Source organism: Podarcis cretensis (genome assembly GCF_951804945.1).
Source record: "Podarcis cretensis genome assembly, chromosome: 7".
Lineage (NCBI taxonomy): Eukaryota > Metazoa > Chordata > Lepidosauria > Squamata > Lacertidae > Podarcis > Podarcis cretensis.
Genome location: NC_137176.1, coordinates 21,765,454 through 21,787,358, shown reverse-complemented (window position 1 = coordinate 21,787,358; position 21,905 = coordinate 21,765,454). Strand labels below are relative to the sequence as shown.

The window sequence follows — 21,905 nt, the reverse complement described above, 5'->3', positions numbered from 1 at the left end:
ATTTACAGAACAATTTCAAAGTGCTGGTTAAACATATAACACTTTATATGGCTTGGGGCGCCATTGACTCATGGAGTGTTTTTCCCCCTCTCACAGTATGAACCTACCTGAACCCTCAGCTCATCTTCAGAGATCCTTCTACAAGTGCTCCCTTTAAATGAGTTGTGGAGGGTGGCCCTTTTTGTATTGCCCCCCCCCCCCATCGTTAGAACTGGGAGATGCACTTGGTCCCAAGTCTAACATATTTCCATCTAAAATCTTTTTAATACACCAAAGCATAGGAACATTGATATTTGTCTGAGGATGTTTAGTGTGAACATCTTTAGTTATTATTGTACATTCTGAATATTTGTTTGCTATGTAAACCACCCTTAGACCTCTGGGTATAAGGTTTAATAATAATAATAATAATAATAATAATAATAATAATAATAATAATAATAGAAATGTGGCATGCTATTCCTTCAAAGACGGCAAACCCACACATATAAATAAATCCACATTAGTGGGAAGATAGTGTATCAATCTTTGGATGTCTTACATTTACATTAGGCAAAGCTCTGCCTCCTAATTTGTGGTCATCTTCTTTTTTGGGGGGGGGAGGAGTACAAGTGGCTACGGTCTTTCTTTCTCTTCATCATGTCTGAGTTTAAAGGCGTAACATATCCTACAAATTGTGTTTCCAGTAATTATAATAATATAGCATTGAACTTGAAATCTCTTTGTTCAGTGTTCATCCTGTTTCTGCTCAGTGCTCAACTCTTAAAGACCTTCAATATATCATTCCAAACAAAATTATTCAAACGTAATGTTGAAAAGCTGGGGGGTGGGGAGGGGAGGGAATGGCTATGTACCTTTACCATTGAGGCAGTATGCCTCTGAATGTCGGTTGGTAAAAACCACAGGAGGTGCTTGTGGTCTTCCTGTCAAAAAAATAGCCCCGCCTCCCCAAAACGTATTAGTAAGAAAAACCCTGGAAGGAATTTTGTGTTCCTCTTTGAGAGAGAAAAATGCCTTGTGTAACATTATTCACTGTCATATCAGGACACTGAGAATGCTTGCCAACACGAAAGGATGGGAAGGAAGGAAGTGATTTATCTAATTTAATTCATGCTTAGCCCCAAGCCTCTTTCATTAACGAAGTACAGTCCATTTAAAGAAATGTTTGAATGTGAAGCCCGTTTCCTTCAGAGGTATCAACACATCTGATGGACAATTATGCATTCAGAAAGCTAATGTACAATAGTGGCAAATGTGTTCCTACAGCTGTTATTGCAAAGCCCACTCCAATTTCCGATGCACAAGATAAAAATGACAACTGCAAAAAAGAAAGGGGGGGGGGAGGATATCACCATAGAAGTAATCTTCTGCTCTGAGAGGGACAAAGGAGCAGTAACAGACACATAGCTATAGCATTTTCTAGATGGCCCTTTAAACAGAAGTGGCTTTCAAAATGATGTTCTGTATCAAAGAAGCAATGGTGGTGTATTTGAAGTTAACCCTTGGGTAGGCAAACTAAGGCCTGGGGGCCCGATCTGGCCCAATCGCCTTCTAAATCTGGCCTGCGGACGGTCTGGGAATCAGTGTGCTTTTACATGAGTAGAATGTGTCCTTTTATTTAAAATGCATCTCTTGGTTATTTGTGGGGCCTGCCTGGTGTTTTTACATGAGTAGAATGTGTGTTTTTATTTAAAATGCATCTCTGGGTTATTTGTGGGGCATAGTTCACTATTATTTTTGTCAAAATATAGTCTGCCCCTCCCAAGTCTGAGGGACAGTGGACTGGCCCCCTGCTGAAACCCTACCCTACCTGCTATTTCCTAACTCCAGATTACACCCGCTAATCAGCTTTCTGGCCTGCAGGTTCCAACATTTATGTTTTGCCCTTTGTGCAAATGTGCAAAACTTTGAAAGTAAGTGGCAGTATACCAAGCTGAAGCCAAAATCTTGACCTTAGTTCCAGAAATATGCACATGCACATGGTTACACACAGAAATACAGAGGACTGTTTATAATACAGAAATACAGAGGACTGTTTATAATACAAATACTGGAATGAGAAAAGAAGAGCTTTGATATGTGATCAAGAAAATCTGAATGAATGGCTTTAGAGTAAATAAAAACTCTACTCTACCCAGGATCAATATGTTAAGACTATTATTGTGGCACAAAACTATTGGACAAAAACAGCATGGTTTTTGCTGATGAGCAGGGAAATTAGTGGACTTAAGGGCACTAGGGACTTATACAACATGGAATATGGCACAGGGAGAGGGGGAAATATCAGAAATGTACCAGTTGAAGATCCAGTGAAATTCTAGAATTTATGTTCTGAAATGATCTCGTCCTCTGTCGTCCCCTTCTCCCCTTCCCAACATCAGGAGGTTTTTTCCAGGGAGTCTTCTCTTCTCATGAGGTGGCCCAAGTATTGGAGCCTCAGTTTCATGATCTGTCCTTCCAGTGAGCACTCAGGGCTGATTTCCTTCAGAATGGATAGGTTTGATCTTCTTGCAGTCCATTGGACTCTCAAGAGTCTTCTCCAGCGCCATAATTCAAAAGCATCAATTCTTTGGCTATCAGCCTTCTTTATGGTTCAGCTTTCACTTCCATACATCACTACTGGGAAAACCATAGCTTTAACTATACGGACCTTTGGCGGCAAGGTGATGTCTCTGCTTTTTAAGATGCTTGTCATTGCTTTTCTCCCAAGAAGCAGGCGTCTTTTAATTTCGTGACTGCTGTTACCATCTGCAGTGATCATGGAACCCACTTGCTATACTTGTTTTGTTTTGTTCTGTCTCCATAGGCAAGACCCTTTTGTCGTCTTGACAACTGCCCCTAGCAACAAAACTACTAAGCAGTGCACTGCACTAAGCTAGAACCCAAACATTGTGACATAGGAGGCAGGTTTCCTTAGCAATGAACAAGAGGATCCTGCTTCCTATGTCACAGTGTTTAGGTTCTGGTTTCTATAGGGACAGAAATGTATACAGTATGCTCCACAGACCTCCAGGCTCAGATGGAGTTAGCAGGAGCTTGAGGCTGGACATAAGAGATGTATTGCTGGGTTCTCTTTGTCCTTCAGAAATGGAAGGAGACCCTGGTCACACTCAAGTAAGAGGAAGAAGATATAAGGGCCTTGGTTCGCCAGGGCACCAAGTACATTTAAACAAGATGATGACTGAGGAAGCTAAACTGGCTAAGAGATGATGGGAAAGGTAGGAGACTTGTTAGGGGAGGAAGGGAGAATTGATTGTACAAAGCTGCTGGGGATGAGGGATTAATAAGTGAGCAAGGAATGATGGAACTTATTCGCGACTGGACTTAATTGTCAGGGGTGCTTTTACCTTTACCTTTAATGATAGAGGCAGAAAGAACAGTACTGAATCAAGGGAAGAAGTTGGATATTTTGGCATTTGAAGAACTGGGATGCTGTTAAACCCGAACATGTGTGAATTGATTGCTGAAACTGCAGCAGGGAAGGGTGATTTACTTGTTAATGACGGCACAGGAAAACTTCCTTCCTTATTTCAGTCAGATGAAGGATTTAAGAAGCATTCAAAGGAAATGCCCAGCCTGTTACTCTGACACCATTTGACACATGTAGGAGGGTTTAAAGTTTCCATGTTTAAATAAGGCAAGTCTTTATGTTTCCTCTTGGGTGCAATTTAGGGAAGTTTAGTTAACTGCCATCCTCCTCCTATAACTGTCAGCTCTCAGCATTCTTTCACTCCCCCTCCCATACCGGGCATCAGTTTCTTGAATTCTCCAGATTCTAGAATGTGAGAAGGATAGGAAAGTCCACTCCAGTGGAAAACTAAGGCTTGTGTCTTAGCAGTCCAGCTCAGCTGTCCATAGAAGGCAGAGTCTACCATCAATGGGAGATTAAATGGATACTTTGTTGTTTAGTCTTTTAGTCATAGAATCATAGAATCATAGAGTTGGAAGAGACCACAAGGGCCATCGAGTCCAACCCCCTGCCAAGCAGGAAACACCATCAGAGCACTCCTGGCATATGGTTGTCAAGCCTCTGCTTAAAGACCTCCAAAGAAGGAGACTCCACCACACTCCTTGGCAGCAAATTCCACTGTCAAACAGCTCTTACTGTCAGGAAGTTCTTCCTAATGTTTAGGTGGAATCTTCTTTCTTGTAATTTGGATCCATTGCTCAGTGTCTGCTTCTCTGGAGCAGCAGAAAACAACCTTTCTCCCTCCTCTATGTGACATCCTTTTATATATTTGAACATGGCTATCATATCACCCCTTAACCTCCTCTTCTCCAGGCTAAACATGCCCAGCTCCCTTAGCCGTTCTTCATAAGGCATCGTTTCCAGGCCTTTGACCATTTTGGTTGCCCTCCTCTGGACACGTTCCAGTTTGTCAGTGTCCTTCTTGAACTGTGGTGCCCAGAACTGGACACAGTACTCCAGGTGAGGTCTGACCAGAGCAGAATACAGTGGCACTATTACTTCCCTTGATCTAGATGCCATACTCCTATTGATGCAGCCCAGAATTGCATTGGCTTTTTTAGCTGTCGCGTCACACTGTTGGCTCATGTCAAGTTTGTGGTCAACCAAGACTCCTAGATCCTTTTCACATGTACTGCTCTCAAGCCAGGTGTCACCCATCTTGTATTTGTGCCTCTCATCTTTTTTGCCCAAGTACAATACTTTACTTTTCTCCCTGTTAAAATTCATCTTATTTGTTTTGGCCCAGTTCTCTAATCTGTCAAGGTCGTTTTGAAGTGTGATCCTGTCCTCTGGGGTGTTAGCAACCCCTCCCAGTTTGGTGTCATCTGCAAATTTGATCAGGATGCCCTTGAGTCCATCATCCAAGTCGTTGATAAAGATGTTGAATAAGACCGGGCCCAAGACAGAACCCTGTGGCACCCAACTAGTCACTCTTCTCCAGGATGAAGAGGAACCATTGATGAGCACCCTTTGGGTTCGGTCAGTCAGCCAGTTACAAATCCACTGAGTGGTAGCATAGTCAAGTCCGCATTTTACCAGCTTCTTTACAAGAATATCATGGGGCACCTTGTCAAATGCCTTGCTGAAATCAAGGTAGGCTACATCCACATGCGTTCCCTTCATCTACCAGGCTTGTGATTCTGTCAAAAAACGAGATCAGGTTAGTCTGACCTGACTTATTTTTCAGAAATCCATGCTGACTATTGGTGATCACAGCATTCCTTTCTAGGTGCTCACAGACTGTTTGCTTAATGATCTGCTCCAGAATCTTCCCTGGTATTGATGTCAGACTGACTGGGCGGTAATTATTTGGGTCCTCTCTTTTCCCCTTTTTGAAAATAGGGACAACATTTGCCCTCCTCCAGTCTGCCAGGACTTCGCCTGTTCTCCAGGAATTCTCAAAGATGACTGCCAGTGGTTCTGAGATCACATCGTGTGCGACTCTTCGTGACCCCATGGACCAGAGCACGCCAGGCACTCCTGTCTTCCACTGCCTCCCGCAGTTTGGTCAAACTCATGCTGGTAGCTTTGAGAACACTGTCCAACCATCTCGTCCTCTGTTGTCCCCTTCTCCTTGTGCCCTCCATCTTTCCCAACATCAGGGTCTTTTCTAGGGAGTCTTCTCTTCTCATGAGGTGGCCAGAGTATTGGAGCCTCAGCTTCAGGATCTGTCCTTCCAGGGAGCACTCAGGGCTGATTTCCTTAAGAATGGATAGGTTTTATCTTCTTGCAGTCCATGGGACTCTCAAGAGTCTCCTCCAGCACCATAATTCAAAAGCAAAATGGATACTATGAATAAACAAATCTGTCGATTTCAGTTTTTCATGTTTCCATGCTTAAGTTCAATTCACCACTTTTTTGCATCAGTTTGCTTTTCTTGTCTTGCTTTTCTTTTCAAATCCTCATAAAATTTTGCCAGCATTTTAGAGCATATTTTTCTAATATGGGTTAGAGTAAAAATCTGCAAATTCTGAGGTTATTACTTTGGGGGAGAATGTTATGTTGCCGTCTTTTTTGGTGATACAATGTTTTCTCTCTTTTTTGAGAGATTTTTTTCCCCTACATCTATTTGCTAACCGTCTGGAGTTTTCCCCTCCATACTCATAGAAGCATTGTTTAGAGTATAGAATGTTGAGCATTGTTTTGTTGATTTCTAGGGAATCTAGTTCCCTCCTTTTTTGTTCTATAAGTTTAATAAGTTTCTTTTAGTTCCTGTTTGTAGCGTGATGAGAGGGCTGTGGTCTTGTTCTATTTTGCTAATTATTGAGGATTGTTTTTTAAGGGATGTTTTCTTTTTTGTGCAAGATGCTCTGATTACTGCTTTCATTGCATCCCATAGGAGGGGAGTTGTTATAGTGTATTTTGCTAATATATACTCTTTTTTTGCCTAATATGCAGATTTTTGTAAGCTGTTTCCTCTAATACAATGCATTTCTGTATGTTATTTTCACTATTGCAATTTGCTTTGGTTAGCATACTGTTTTGAGAAGTGTGACTTGGGTAGGGTCACATTTGGCAGTAGTGGTTAGAAGGCTGAAAAAGGACCTGGGTTCAAATTCCCACTTGGCCATGAAGCTCTCTGGGTGTCCTTCTGTTAGTCGCTCTCAGCCTAACCTACCTCACATAGTTGTTGTGAGGATGAAATGGAGTGGATGGGAACTATGTCTGCCACCTTCACCTTCCTGAAGGAAAAGCATGATAGAAATGTTTGAATAAATAAGTAAATATGAAGCAAACCAATTTTTTTCCTCCATCCCAAACATGCAGGCCATAGAAGTGTTAGGAATTAATCAGCCGTGTACTGCATTTTTATTCAGTTTGTTACAAAACAAGAAAAGCAAGCTTAACTTTTCTAGGGGGATACAAAAAGGATAAGAGCTGTAGAGGCCTTACCTAGATTATGGATGAAAGCAAAATAAATTAAAACGTAGGAGGAAAAAATAAAGCAGGGGGGGAAATAATGATGTTTTAAGAAAGCACTGAAATGTGAAAACACAAGAGAGTTGAATGTCACATTCCAAAGCATTTCTATGATAGGGGGCTGATCAGCAAAAAGTATGCAGATTTGCAATTCAGAGGGCAATTTAGGCTGAACAAGAAGACTGTGCCTGTAGATTAAAAGATGCAACAAGGAACATACAGAGGAGGAGAAGATAGATATGAAAGAATAAGACAATGGGGGCACTTGCAATTAAGGGCATAAAGTTTCAGGGTTAATACAAGATGTGTTAGAATTCCTCATATGATCAGCAAAAGGTGCCAAACCAGCAAGATAATTTGGAACGGGGTAAAGAGAGAAAAAGTAGAAACTGGAAAACCAACAAAAATAATGTTAGAATAATCAGTGCAGAAAATAATAGGAGAAGGAACTAAAGAATTGATACTGACCATAGAAAGGAAAAAGCAGACTTTGGGTATGTTGACTGAAAATGAGAAGAATTGGCAAGAGCCAGGCTATAGGGAGAAAATGAAAGAGAAAAATCAAAAAGAATTCCAAGATTTATTGCTTGGAGAACAGAAAGCAGTCACATTGTCGAGAACAAGAGAAAGTGATTTTGCAAAAGGAATGAAAAGCAGTAGGAAAGACTCAAAGCTAGCAGTATTAAATCTGAAAAAAAATAAAAAGGGCATTCGTCCAATGAGTTTAGAGAAATCAGCAGGTATTTGGGCAAGTTATGAGAGGGAAACATCAGTAGAATAGTACTTCATTGGCTCAGCAGTGGGGTGAAGATCAAATGCACTTATTGTGGGACCAAGTGTAAGATGTTTTAATACTGATCACTGAGGAACTCCTGTACAAAGGAGAAAGATGAAGAACGGGATCTACAGAAAGATTTCTTAAAGGAGAGATATGATTGAAACCATGGCAGAACAGTACCTGAAAAAGCAAGGGAATCATGAAAAGAAAGGAGGAGCATCAAAGACCCAAGAACACTTCAGAAAAAGAAGTGTGAGAACCAAATCAGAAAAGACCAATAAGATAACAGAGAGAGAAGAAAGTATAAAATATTGGTTGAAAAGAATCTGGCCAAGAACTTTAGAAAGAAAATGAAGGAGTGGGATGAGATGCTGGATGAGAGAAGGTCAAAGGATCAGAAGACTTTTAAAAAGGGGTGGAATTGCATAACATAGGCAGACTTAAAAGAAGGATGGGAAAACAGAACAATTGTTGACATGAAATAAAGAAAGAATAATTCATGGGGCAATTCATATATTTTTTAAAGGACAGGGATGAAGCTATCCCACTCAGCAGAAACTTTCAGAAAAGAATTTTCTGATACACTTTCTAAGAATTTAGTTTTTGAGTTCCCACCAATTGTTGAAGTTCACACACACCCCACACACAAATAAAACGGTGAACTTCAGTTGTACTGATGTTTCCATCCCAATATAATTATTGAAGGAAGTCATGGGTTATGCTTCTTTGGTGGAGAAGGTGAAATGCCTCTACAGTTCATCTTCGAAATTCTCCTCTGAATTTTTTTAATTCACTTGATGATGAATGGAACTCTATTGTTAGTTTGTGTTTTTGGATGAGGGAAGCAATAGACTAAAGGATGGCGAGTGGAAGGAGCTTCTTTCAACAAAAAGAAATCTATCTTGAAAAATATATAGTGAACAGTTGTGCCTGAAAACAAATAGGTGGTAAAAACGGAGAAGGTCATATCACTGAATATTCTTTTCAATTCTTGGAAATTCTCCAACAATTCAGGAGGAGCTTGGTGAAATACGTTTTATTTGTTTTTTTAAAGTCAGAAAATCATTTTCTGACGCATTTTGGCTCATTCTAATTCACAAATATTCACTGTACATAAATAATGCCTGTAAAGACCTTTTATTTTTCTATGCATACACAAAACCACTTATAACAGATTGGTGATCCTGTAACTCCCATTACCTACCTGGATATGTTCAGTATCAGTCTGGTTAAGCTGGCGTTTCCTACCCTTACACTGTCAGCTGATAAAACCTGCATTCATATAAATTAATGTTTTATACCATACTGTATGTTGCCTATGGGCTCTTTACATGAGGCAACTGGGGGGGGGGGGAATGGCATAAACAAACAGAAAAATACACAGTGGTCATTTCTTTTTCTCAAGATTGGGTGGATACAGAATCCAATTTACTTCCCCAAAACTAAAAGCCATCATTTTCCACCATCTATTTCCATTTAGAAATGTTGCTCAAAACACTGACATTTATAAAGCATGTCTCATTTCCCCTGCAACAGCAGATGCTTGATGAATTGTCTAATGATTTGGCCACATGCATTCTTTAACAACGCTAAATAAATTGCACAGTAACATAACCTTGATAGCTCAAGCATAGTGGCTTAAAAATGATCAGCTGTGTACAGTCTGGAAGCTTTGCAAAATGAGGTTCCATGAACATAAGATCATATTTCACAGCTGTTAGAACATCTACTGAATGGCTTATAGAGTTTCATAATTATAACAGTGTTAAAAGATGCTAAATAGTTAGGAACCAGTTCCATATTTGGTAGCTTGCAAAAGTGCTTTCTATGAAGACAGGATTCAGCGGCAGACCTGTACTTTCAGCGGGATCCTGTGTAATGCCAAAATTTGGCAACCCTGCCTCTCATCTTCCATTCTACATCATAGTTGTGGTGCCCCCCTAAATCTGCTTCTGCAAGATTAGAGAAAACAATTGTCTGCAACTGTGAAGTACTCATGAGTTACTTTCTCTATTGCATCCCATAACAAACATTTATCACAAGAAGTTACACCACTGAGAAACATAGCTGACTTGATCTTCTGCACAGCTTCTGTAAGACTTTATCGTCTTTTTCATACAACTGACAAACAATTACTTTATGGTGAAGGTTGGCTTGTTGCCTATAGACACTAAATAATATGTGAGCTATAGCTAAATGAATTTTATGCATCAGTAGGAATCAGTTAATGTCCTCTAAAGCAACAGGGACCTTTTAGCTTCCAAATAGCCACAATTGCTTTAAGATTGTAGTATGAGGCACACATGCTTGAGAACATGCTCTGTTGAACCTAATGGGACTTATTTCTGAGTAAATATGAATAGTATTGGATTGTAAGATACTAACTGCATGATCCTACTCAGAAATAAGCCGCCTGCCTTTGTGGGAGATATTTGCAGGTAAGGATGTATAGGATTACAGATTAATATTGGTTTATAATCAGCTTCAACTTTCATAGGGAAAACACACCCTGAAATCGGACTGCAAAATTATGCAGCTCATTACTCGCGTATAGTGATCCATCAGTAGCTATGTAGATTTCCTGGTTTTGCTGCTCAAATAAGAAAGCAAAAATGGGCATTGTTGAAAAATTGACCATGGCAGAGTGCCTAGAGTCAAAAACAAAGGCTCTGGCGCCTTTGGTATTTGTTTATACCAGGAAACTTCAGAAGCTGCTTCTTTCATGGCAAATCGTATCTGCTTAAATTCCTTCTTCTTTACAAAGGTGCGTCATCCCTGTTCTCTTCAGCATCTGGCATCTCGTAATTTGAGCCCATGCATAGTCTAAGGTAGGGTTAGTCAATAGGTGCCCTCAAGAAGTTGTGAATATTCAGTTTGCATATTGTTTTGGGAAGTGTGAATTGGGTTGCTGTTGTTTGTTGTTTAGTCGTTTAGTCGTGTCTGACTTTTCATGACCTCATGGACCAGAGCACGCCAGGCACTCCTGTCTTCCACTGCCTCCCACAGTTTGGTCAAACTCATGCTGGTAGCTTCAAGAACACTATCCAACAATCTCATCCTCTGTTGTCCCCTTCTCCTTGTGCCCTCCATCTTTCCCAACATCAGGGTCTTTTCCAGGGAGACTTCTCTTCTCATGAGGTGGCCAAAGTATTGGAGCCTCAGCTTCAGGATCTATCCTTCCAGTGAGCACTCAGGGCTGATTTCTTTTAGAATGGATAGATTTGATCTTCTTGCAGTCCATGGGACTCTCAAGAGTCTCTTCCAGCACCACAATTCAAAAGCACCAATTCTTTGTCGATCAGCCTTCTTTGTGGTCCAGCTCTTACTTCTATACATCACTACTGGGAAAACCATAGCTTTAACTATATGGACCTTTGTCGGTAAGGTGATGTCTCTGCTTTCTAAGATGCTGTCTAAGTTTGTCATCGCTTTTCTCCCAAGAAGCAGGTGTCCTTTAATTTTGCGACTGCTGTCACCATCTGCAGTGATCATGGAGCCCAAGAAAGTAAAATCTCTCACTGCCTCCATTTCTTCCCCTTCTATTTGCCGGGAGGTGAACTGGGTAGGTTCGCATTAAAATCCAAACCAAACAAAATTTCATCCCATGATGGTTAGTGTGTGTGAATACGTTATTACAAAGCAATCATCACCATCCATTGTCTTTTGTATCCACTCAAAACACAATGCTTTTCAACAGAGTTGATTATTACAATTATTCCTATTCAGCTGTGAATTGTCCTGTGTTTAAAGATCAAATGATAAGATGATTTCTGCTAGGAACTGGGTTTGATCTAGCAGCTGAACCTGCCTTGCTTAAACCCATTGTTTAGAAAAACGTATTGAAAAATAAATGAACACAATGCTTTAGCTGAACTATATCTGGCCACTGTGGAATAGATAATTTTCAAAATTAGCAAAGTGGCAGATCAGCCATCATATACAACAGGGATGACAAATGCACATTAGAAAGTTCAACTTAAAGTATCCTGTAGCATAATTAATGCAGGATGTGTTTGGTGAAGAGTATTTTAAAAAGAGAATTATGTGAATGGTGTCCTTCAACTTAAGCTATTGTATCAGTGACCTTGCTTTTAACATTTGCTGCAGAAAGCCATTAACATGAATTAATGGAAGTTCCAATGTCATTCAAAAACACTCTTCACCCCATTCCCAGAAAAGAAAGTACAGGAAGTCTTTAGGGGTGACTATGGGGTAACATTAAAAAAGAAAGAAATGTAAGATTTACTTCATTAATTCTTTTTCTACTTTTTTTTTGCTCCTGAACTGGCATCACTGGACTCTTGAACTTGTATTTGATCATAGAAGAAGGTCCGATAAGTATTCATATATACAGGAGCTAAGATAATGGAGTGCTAAATGTTGCAGGACTCTAAAGCACAGAAACCAATTTAACTGTTTTAGAATCAAGGCTTTCCCATGTGCTGTTGTGTGTTTTTTTTCTTTCTATGCTGAGAACAAATTTTGGACCGTTTTCCACACTATCTCATTGATCTGTAAGGTCCTGGGGAGTTATAGAAATGTTACTGCAGCAGTATTATATATAAGCAATCCTTTAAAAAATAAAATATACTTTCATTACCAGAACTGCAGTGGAGAAGAGGACAGGCTTTTGACCATATAATTGTAATTCTAAATTCAACTAAAAAACCCTGTGATTTGGCAAAGTAATTTTAGGCCCTTTATTTAATAGTTTTATGGGATTTAAACAAGAACGAGGGTAACACTGTATACAACAATGTTGTTTTACATAGAATGTAACTGATCTGTAGAAAAGTATGAGCTGAAAGAAGAGACAATGCATTAACTTTTCTAACACAAGAAAATCTTTAATATATTTTTTTCAAGAAAACAACAATAAATGGCAATATTTTAGGGGAAGTTTAGAATGCCAACTAGGAGTTAAGCAACAGAGTTACTAAGCAGTGAGCTGAAGAGAGGACAACAACATGTAAACTAAGGAAGAAGCAGGATCAGAAAATGCTGCTGTCTGTTTTGAAGGCAAAGCTGTGCCTATGGGAGAAGCCAGAACCTCTTGGAATTTAATGCTGGAGATCCCTCCATTGGATTCAGGTTGTAAGGTAAAAGGTAAAGGTACCACTGGCCGTACGGGCCAGTCTTGACAGACTCTGGGGTTGTGCGCCCATCTCACTTAAGAGGCCAGGGGCCAGCGCTGTCCGGAGACACTTCCGGGTCACGTGGCCAGCGTGACATCGCTGCTCTGGCCAGAGCCAGAGCCAGAGCCAGAGCCGCACACGGAAACGCCGTTTACCTTCCCGCTGGTAAGCGGTCCCTATTTATCTACTTGCACCCGGAGGTGCTTTCGAACTGCTAGGTTGGCAGGCGCTGGGACCGAGCAGCGGGAGCGCACCCCGCCGCAGGGATTCGAACCGCCGACCTTTCGATCGGCAAGCCCTAGGCGCTGAGGCTTTAACCCACAGCGCCACCTGCGTCCCGCAGGATTCAGGTTGTACATATCTGTAAATAAGCCACATATCATAAAGACACCACAGACTCTGCTGTACCTCATTGTCCAAAAGGGAATACAGTCCTTGGTAAACATGCCTTGTACCCCTGGAATCTCATGCCACATGGAGATTGAGGTGGTGTGTAGCAATGTAAATAGTTTCTCGGGGAATGGCCTGGGACTCCTACTTTGACTAGTAGGGCAATCTTTATGAACTGCGGGGGAAGTACTTCCTTTCCCCCAAGCTGAAAACTGCCACATTGAAACAGCCCATCAGAATGTTGCCATTTGGGCATGGGCATAACATAACAGAACATTGAAGTTTTTTCTCCATTGACAGTACATAGGAAGCTACCTTATATGCATACTATCCCTTGCTTTTTCCTGTAGGACTAATTGCAGTTGTTTATAGTCATCAACAGGTTTCCCATACCCACTGAGTCAATCACCCATCTCCTACTACCCTTCTGAGAAAAACCCCACCCCACCCTCCCACTATATACAAGAGTCTGTATCAGTGTATTTGAAGAAGTGTGCATGCACAAGAAAGCTTATACCAAGAACAAACTTAGTTGATCTCTAAGGTGCTACTGGACAATTTTATTTTATTTTTAATTTACTCCCAAATTATCCTCAATTGACTGCACGGCTGGCATCTGCTACCATGGGATTGGCAGTTCGCCATGGCGGCTGCGCTAGAAGTCGAACCTGGAATCTTCTTTATCCTCTGCATGTGCTCTCCTCTGCCTTCCATGCAAAACATATATTGGATGGTTTAAGCCAGCCTTCTCCAAATGGATGACCTCCTAATGTTTGGGACTACAACTCCTATGAGTCCTAGCCATCATGGTGAATGGTCAGGGAGAGTGGGAGTTGTGGTTCAAGGCATTTGGAAGGTACCAGATGAGGGAAGGCTGGTCTATTTAAGAAAAGATGCAAATTTATGTATTAAACGTGAATAGTACTTTTTGAGCACCCTCAATCTGACCTTCACGGCTACATGCAGTGCCAATGCCACATCACAGTTTGTATATTCCTTGGTACGCTAGGTATAAAGCTCTTGTTTGCTGCTGCAGCAAATTTTCATAGTGTAGGGGAACTTTGCATCTTAAGCCTAGCAAATGTCTATATATTTTGAGTCCATTATATGAATGGAGGATCCCCATAGAAAAAGAAATTACTTATCAAGGATATGATGCATGAAGAATGAGATTTGCCGATCAGTAAAATGTAAGCATTAAAACAGCACAAGAGAAGCCAGTGTGATTAAGCCAAACTGTAAAGAGACTAAGAAAAAAAGATCATTAGTGGCATGAAGAATTTAGTAAATAGGATGATGGGACAGATTTTGTGAAGGAGCTGAAGCCAGCAAAATAGAATAATTAGAAACACTACTACAAATGAGTGTTAAAATGGTAGCAATAATTGCTTCAAGAGGATGCTGAATATGGGTTGTGTGCATAGAGTGCTTTCCTTTTAGAACTGAGGAGATAAATTAGAACTCAAAGAACACTTGGTGTACATTTCTCTCCCTGTCACTTGGATCTTATGGAGTGCTTCAGTCCTTATGATCTGCATTTTGTAGATTTTATGCTCCAAAGCAATGCATTCTGATTATTCTTGAGATGTCTACATTAATTCTACTGCTGACAATATGCAAAATAAAGCTTAGGAAATGACAATACAAATGTGCAACAGTGTTGCATATTCTTTCCTCATCAAATCTGCTTCAGGTTTTGGTGCCCTGAAGCAGAAGAGTGTTCTCTGCCTGCCTGCTTCTGTAACTATCTGGACCTTTCAGAAAATCAGGTGTGCTATTTATTCCAGTTTAATGCTAAAGAGGCAGGAGAAAACCCTTTAGGCCCATGCTTTCTAGGCATGAGACAAACAGAAGTATGGACAGTCCCTGTCAGACCATTGATCTGTTGAAGTAAGAGTAGGGAAATCACAACTAAGAAGCTCAAATCATGTCTAAAAAAACCCAACACCCTTTTTTGGAAATTAATGCCCCGGCTTTAACATTCAAAAGCTTTACTTGCATAATATTTACAGTCCCATGCTTCTCTCAGCATGGGTTTACAGTCTCTTCCAAACAAATGTATTTTCCTCCCTTTCCAGAGCTCAGCACTTTCAGCCTTCTGTATCTCAGGCCATGCCTTGGAGCTCCTATGAAAGATTTCCACCTTTACCTTCTCCTGCAGCTTTGCTCTCTTTCTTTCAAGCAGAGAAGAAGCCCTCCAACACTCTATTTAACATTAGCAGTGTTCACAGTGGATTCCAAAATAGAGTCACATTGCTTCACATAAAATGGAGTCTCTCCTTCACTAGATAGGTGAAGGTAAAGATAAAGGACCCCTGGATGGTTAAGTCCAGTCAAAGGCAACTATGGGGTTGTGGCACTCATCTCACTTTCAGGCCAAGGGAGCAGGCATTTGTCCACAGACAGCTTTCTGGTTCATGTGGCCAGCATGACTAAACTGCTTCTAAACTGCATTGGAACACCATGACAGAAGCCAGAGCGCATGAAAACGCCGTTTACCTTCCTCATGCAGCAGTACCTATTTATCTGCTTTTGAACTGCTAGGTTGGCAGAAGCTGTGACAGAGCAATGGGATCTCACCCCACTGTGTGGATTCGAACTGCCAACCTTCTGATCTGTAAGTGCAGGAGGCTCAGTGGCTTAGATCACAGTGCCACCCGCGTCCCTCTTAAAAATAAAGCACTAATGTGTCTTTATAAGTACACTTCTCACTTACGGTAGCTTCATGTGCCTGTCTTACATTCAGAGGTTAGTCTTTGGCATAAGACTCCCCGTTTCCCTAACATCCTATATGTTGGCTTTAATTAATGTTGTTATTTGTTCCTGCTCTTTTGCTGTTCAGGTCCCTCACCCAAGCCCTGAACTTATGACCCTGCATTACAATGACAATCTTGAAGAAATCAGCTCTGATTCAAGATGATCTGCTGTTAACTGTGTGGGCTACTCCTTGAAAATAAGGACATGACCTCTCCATGTTGGTGTTAGAGTTTGATCTCTGTGGTAGGATGGAGGTAGAGGGTGTATGTGTGATTGCTGGAGAAAAACATGTTCCAAAGTGTCTAGGCCAGAAAAAAACCTCAGCGAGGAATAAAACAAGCTTCAGGGAGCTGAATTTTCTTTTAAAGTAAAAACACAATGAACATGAGATTTTCTATTAGAGGAAACTGTCCCTTGCGGACCAGGTCTTTTAATGAACTCCGATATCACTCAGTGTGGTTCATGTCAACTGAAAAAAGTAAGCTTTATTGATTTTCTTGAGAGCAAATGTCCTTTTGTATCTTAGCAGACTGCTTGTCTCCATTGGAGACAGTAAAATGCCTTTTATGAATATATAGAGAATTTATTTGCTTTGGCTGTAGCCCAATCCTGCAAGATTGTTTGGTAGTCCCATAACTATGGCTTTCCTATGGACCTTCCCTCCTGTAATGTTGGGGAAACAGTTTTACACACATGGTTAGGCCTTGGTTGCAACCTAAGCCCTTAGTGTCCCCAACGCAGGGCAGACTCAAAAGTCATTGGAAGCTCAAGATGAAAGTGTCAGTATTTTCATTCTCCCATTGCTGATGTAACATGATATACATGTTTACATTTCTGTACTGTTATGTCTGGGAACGGAAGTGAACTTCTGTAACTTCCATTCTTTCTTCTCTTGGTCTCCACTCTCGGAAAGAGAAGATGTGTGTGAGACACTCAGCTCACACTACCCATGTTTGGTTGTTTTAATTCACTGTAAATAATAAAGAAATTCAGAATGCCCCATATCTGAACAGTCTGCTACCTGCTGCTACTCTGCTGCAGCCCAGAGGGAGGTTATTATACCTCCCCCTGCACATGGGGGGCTGCCAGTAGAAATTGGCACTGCCTTTAGTTGTCATGGTTGTATTGCCCTTTGCAACATCATGGGGCTAGTTTTGAACCAATTTGTAGATAATTAAGCTACAATACTAAACAAAACTGTTAGTCTCAGAGCATGGTCTGAAGACACCAATGGTGTAACCTTGCTGAAGCTAGCAGGTCTCGATCTGGTCCCTGCCTGTATGGTAGACTCCTAGGGAAATACATGTATGCTACCATGAATGCTATGATTGAAGAATGACAAATTATGAATGAACTAAATAAATAGGAGTAAATCTCACCATACTCAGTGTAGGATCTTATTGGAAGTGAGACAGTCCAAGGTGGGTGCATTCCCTGCTCCCTCTACGCAAGTATTCTGATCCCCAAGTTTTATTTCCTATTGTGCTCCCCATTTATTTCTACCAACTCTCATTACACACCCCATGAATCTGCTATGGTCATTTTGAGAACAATTGTCCAGCCTCACTGGTCTATTGATATAGGTACTTATCTTTTACTATGAAATACTATTGGCAAATGCTTCCATTATGCCTTTGGAAGCCTGTCTCTCTTAAGTTGTAATAATGTGAGGTGAATGAACTCCGCACACAATATCTTCTTGTGCAATCAGAATCAGGCAGTCTTCCTTTATACCTCATTAAAAGATTAATCAAGGACTCAGAGTGTAACCTAGTGTGTCAGTTCCACAGATACACTCCTCCCCACCTTTAACAATTGAATAATAAAGCGCAAAAACCAAGGCTTACAGTGGAAGCTCTGAGTGACCTTCTACTTAAAAGAGTGGTATTGGAGGCTCCAAGAATCTAATTGCCATGGTGATTTTAAAATGGCTTCAGTTTGAATTGCCTGATGACATATTGTACTCTGTGATCATTTTAAAGTTTAATCAGAACAGATTGTTTCCTGTTAAGTGCAAGATAGCATTATTTTTCTTTTTTAAAAAAACAACAGCAACCCCATAATACTCCTGGAAGGAGCATCTTGCTTATTATTTATGTATTTTGCATGCTCCTTTTTCTAAATTCAAGCCGATTATTCATGAGCATAAATAAAAACAGACAAAATATACAAACATAGTGCAATATATAAACATTCCACAGCTTACTAATAAAATTCAATCCAATATGGGGAAATCCTATGGCAAGATTTGAAAGGATGAGAACTTAAGATACAGTAGATCTAGAGCTCAGATGGCTGATTCTCAGCTTGCCAAAGATACACAGACATAACTTAGGGTTGCCATATTTCAAATAGCAATTGTTTACAAAAAGTTCACCTTTGAAATCCCGGTAATGTCTGGGAAAATGGCAGCCCTAGCATAACTTGCTCATCCTGTCTTAACTGGAGCTCCGCTGGCCAAAGCCAATGTAAGTATGAAAAAATGGCATTCCAGGACCATGCATGCCTGGACCAGAGAAGGTGAACTTAGGCTGAATCCTGAGCCTGTTCAGCTCAGTCATGTGTCAGAGCAACCCAGCATGCAAGACTGTTTTAAAGGCTAGTTTTCCCTCTATCAGGATTAGGCAGAAAAACAGAAGCCCTACTGCTGAGCAAAGTTTGGATCTGGTACGAACAGATTGCTTGTACTGCCCTAAATCTACCACTGTGAGGAACCTTGTGGGCCCCTTGGACGTTAACATATGGGGAAGAGTTTCTCAAAATCAGACTCCAAAGCTTATTTGCCTGATTTGTTCTGGGCAACTCATGAAGCAGATTGGATTATGGATTCACTTCCGAGAGTTGTGTGCTGCCTCCATTTCTCAAGAGTGGAGCATCTCCACCTCCATCATCCAGCCTGGACACTGAGATTCAACTAGGAGGGCTTTCTGGTGGTTCCCTTATTGTGAGAGGTGAGGTTGCTGGAAACCAGGCAGAGGGCCTTTTCGGTAGTTGCACCCACCCTGTGGAACGTCCTCCCAGCAGATGCCAACTAGATAAACAGTTTGTTTGGTTTTTAAAAGACATTTGAAGGCAGTCCCATTCAGGGAAGTCTTTAGTGTGATGTTGTGTTGTGTTGTTTGTTTGTTTGTTAGGAGCTGCCCAGAGTGGCTGGGGCATCATATAAATAAATTAGGATTATTAGGATTAAGATTAGGATTCTTACCACTGTGTGCTCTGAGTGCACCTACAGCAAGTCCCTTTGGGAATGATGGGACATACTTAGTTCTGGGTCATTTATTTATTTTTAAAATGAACTTTTTAAAGATGGGAAGGCTGGTGTCAATTTCAGTGGGCCAATTGTCCAACTATGATAGGTGCTGATGCAACATACAAACCTCAAACAACAAACTATAGACTCATAGGCACATACTACTGGCAATTCACAATTTCTAATGAAGAGGAAGGTAAAGGTAAAGGGACCCCTGACCATTAGGTCCAGTCGTGGCCGACTCTGGGGTTGCGGCGCTCATCTCGCTTTATTGGCCGAGGGAGCCGGCGTACAGCTTCCGGGTCATGTGGCCAGCATGACTAAGCTGCTTCTGGCGAACCAGAGCAGCGCACGGAAATGCCGTTTACCTTCCCATCAGAGCAGTACCTATTTCTCTACTTGCACTTTGATGTGCTTTAGAACTGCTAGGTTGGCAGGAGCAGGGACCAAGCAATGGGAGCTCACCCCCTCGCGGGGATTCGAACCGGTGACCTTCTGATCAGCAAGTCCTAGGCTCTGTGGTTTAACCCACAGCGCCACCCATGTCCCAATGAAGAGGAAACCCCTCTTCTAATGCAGAGAAATTTCAGAAATTTCTTTGGTTCCTAAATTTAGAAATTGCTATGATTTTTCAACTCGCCTCTACTGAAAGCACTTTAGCAGATATTATGTGGACCAAGAGCAATAAGATCCAGCCTAAATATTCTACAGAGGTCTACACACTAAAGGAGACAATAGATTTATCTATTGAAGAATGGAAGGGACTTGACATAATGTTTTGTTCCTGAATAACAAAGCCTCTGTAGAGGAATTACAAGCTTTTTGGAATTAGAACATTTGTGCAGGAGAGCGGGGGGGGGGGGGGGGGGAAGAGGAGAAGAGAGAACAACAAGAACAACAAGAACAATAAGAACTGGACAAAGTTGGAAGATAGACCCCTTCCAAGATTGGACATTCGAAATTAAAGATGATTAAAAGACGGCAAAGACTATTAAAAAGACGGCAAAGCGGACTGGTGAAGGATTATGGCCTAGATGTGGGAGCTCCAGGAGACAGTAGACATTGACGGACATTGGGAACGCAACCGGGAAAGGGGGGAGGGAAATTTGGAATCCAAAGGGTGTTAAATTACATTTTATTCCTTTTTCTATTTTTTTTATGTTAATCTGTATTTTATATTAAAGAGGGGAACTCGTGGAAGGGAACAGGTCTATTTTAGGGGACGGGAAAATATTTTTTAAATTGGGTTAATGATAATAATTTTAAAACTTGGGGTAAGATTTTGCTGAATCTATTTGAAAGAACTGGAATATAAGAGGGGGCGGGGAGGGGAAGTCCTGGAAAGATGATATTGAAAATAGGGCCCTAAATTTGGATGTTTTTCTTTTGTGTTATATTTGAAAATCTTTAATAAATATTAATAATAATAAAAAAAGATCCAGCCTAAATACAGTTACACAGCATTTATATGGCTCACTTTAGTTAGCCTATTGGAAAGGGAGTTTGGGATTTTAAAGCTACAGCATCATATGAAGCTCTTGAGACTGAGGCCTTTTGATTAGATTTCTAGAAAGCTTTCAGCTGGAGACAAGTAAATCATTTCTTCTTCTTTTTTTAAAGCCAGCAATGAATTAGGAGTGACCTGACTGACCCAAGAAGATATGGAGCACTGTCAAGAAAGATACTATTTGTAAAACCCCATCAGTCCTGCTGATAATTAAATGTGCAGAACTGGGGAAGAAGTCGAACAGGAGCCAAGAAATGCTAGAGCAGTAGGAGGAGAAAGTCAGGGATGGGAAGGCACAGAAAGCAAGCTTGGACTATGGTGGTTCTAAAATAGTGAGGAATTAATTAAAAGATACCATTAACCTTTCCTTTGGCTTATAAATAAAGCACTGCTGGAGCAGAGTGTGTGTCCCATGGCACATCATTTGGCGTCCCTCTTGTTTTGCTCTGAAATTCAGTTAAATCTAGAGGCCTGCTGCCAAAGCAATATTTGAAAGCAATACATTAGGGATGGGAGACCCTCAATTCCACAGAAGTTATGGAGCTACAACCCTTATCATTGGATGGGGGCTATCTTGGCTGGAGCTGATAGCAGTTGGCATTCATCTGGAGGGCCACAAGTTTCCATGCCTGAATTATTGGTACCTTAGCTCTTGACAATACAGATCCATTCTCTCTAGCCAATGTGATGCCCTTCTCTCTAGCCAATGTGATGTCCAATGCTGGGCTGCAATTCCCATCAGCCCCAGCTAGTAGAGACAATGTTCATGGATTATTGGAACTGTAACTGACCATCTTTATGGTACCATAAAGAAGGTTGATCGCCGAAGAATTGATGCTTTTGAATTATGGTGCTGGAGGAGACTCTTGAGAGTCCCATGGACTGCAAGAAGATCAAACCTATCCATTCTGAAGGAAATCAGCCCTGAGTGCTCACTGGAAGGACAGATCGTGAAGGCTGAGGCTCCAATACTTTGGCCACCTCATGAGAAGAGAAGACTCCCTGGAAAAGACCCTGATGTTGGGAAAGATGGAGGGCACAAGGAGAAGGGGATGACAGAGGACAAGATGGTTGGACAGTGTTCTCGAAGCTACCAGCATGAGTTTGACCAAACTGCAGGAGGCAGTGGAAGACAGGAGTGCCTGGCGTGCTCTGGTCCATGGGGTCACGAAGAGTCAGACATGACTAAACGACTAAAC

The 21,905-nt window shown here is 41.1% G+C and overlaps 1 long non-coding RNA gene across 5 annotated transcripts; it reads left to right on the top strand.

The window, feature by feature from the left end:
* The first annotated feature begins 2,696 nt into the window (after positions 1-2,696).
* Positions 2,697-21,657, top strand: LOC307220938. Of its 5 annotated transcripts, none has more exons than XR_013841163.1 (4): positions 2,697-3,218; positions 11,991-12,758; positions 13,153-16,166; positions 20,820-21,657. It is a non-coding gene; the product is annotated as an uncharacterized lncRNA (long non-coding RNA). The 5 variants fall into 5 exon arrangements; XR_013841166.1 differs by lacking the exon at positions 20,820-21,657 and having other exon boundaries at positions 2,699-3,218; positions 11,991-12,186; positions 12,534-12,758; positions 13,153-16,953; XR_013841164.1 differs by lacking the exon at positions 20,820-21,657 and having other exon boundaries at positions 2,698-3,218; positions 16,035-16,953.
* The last annotated feature ends 248 nt before the right edge of the window (positions 21,658-21,905 follow it).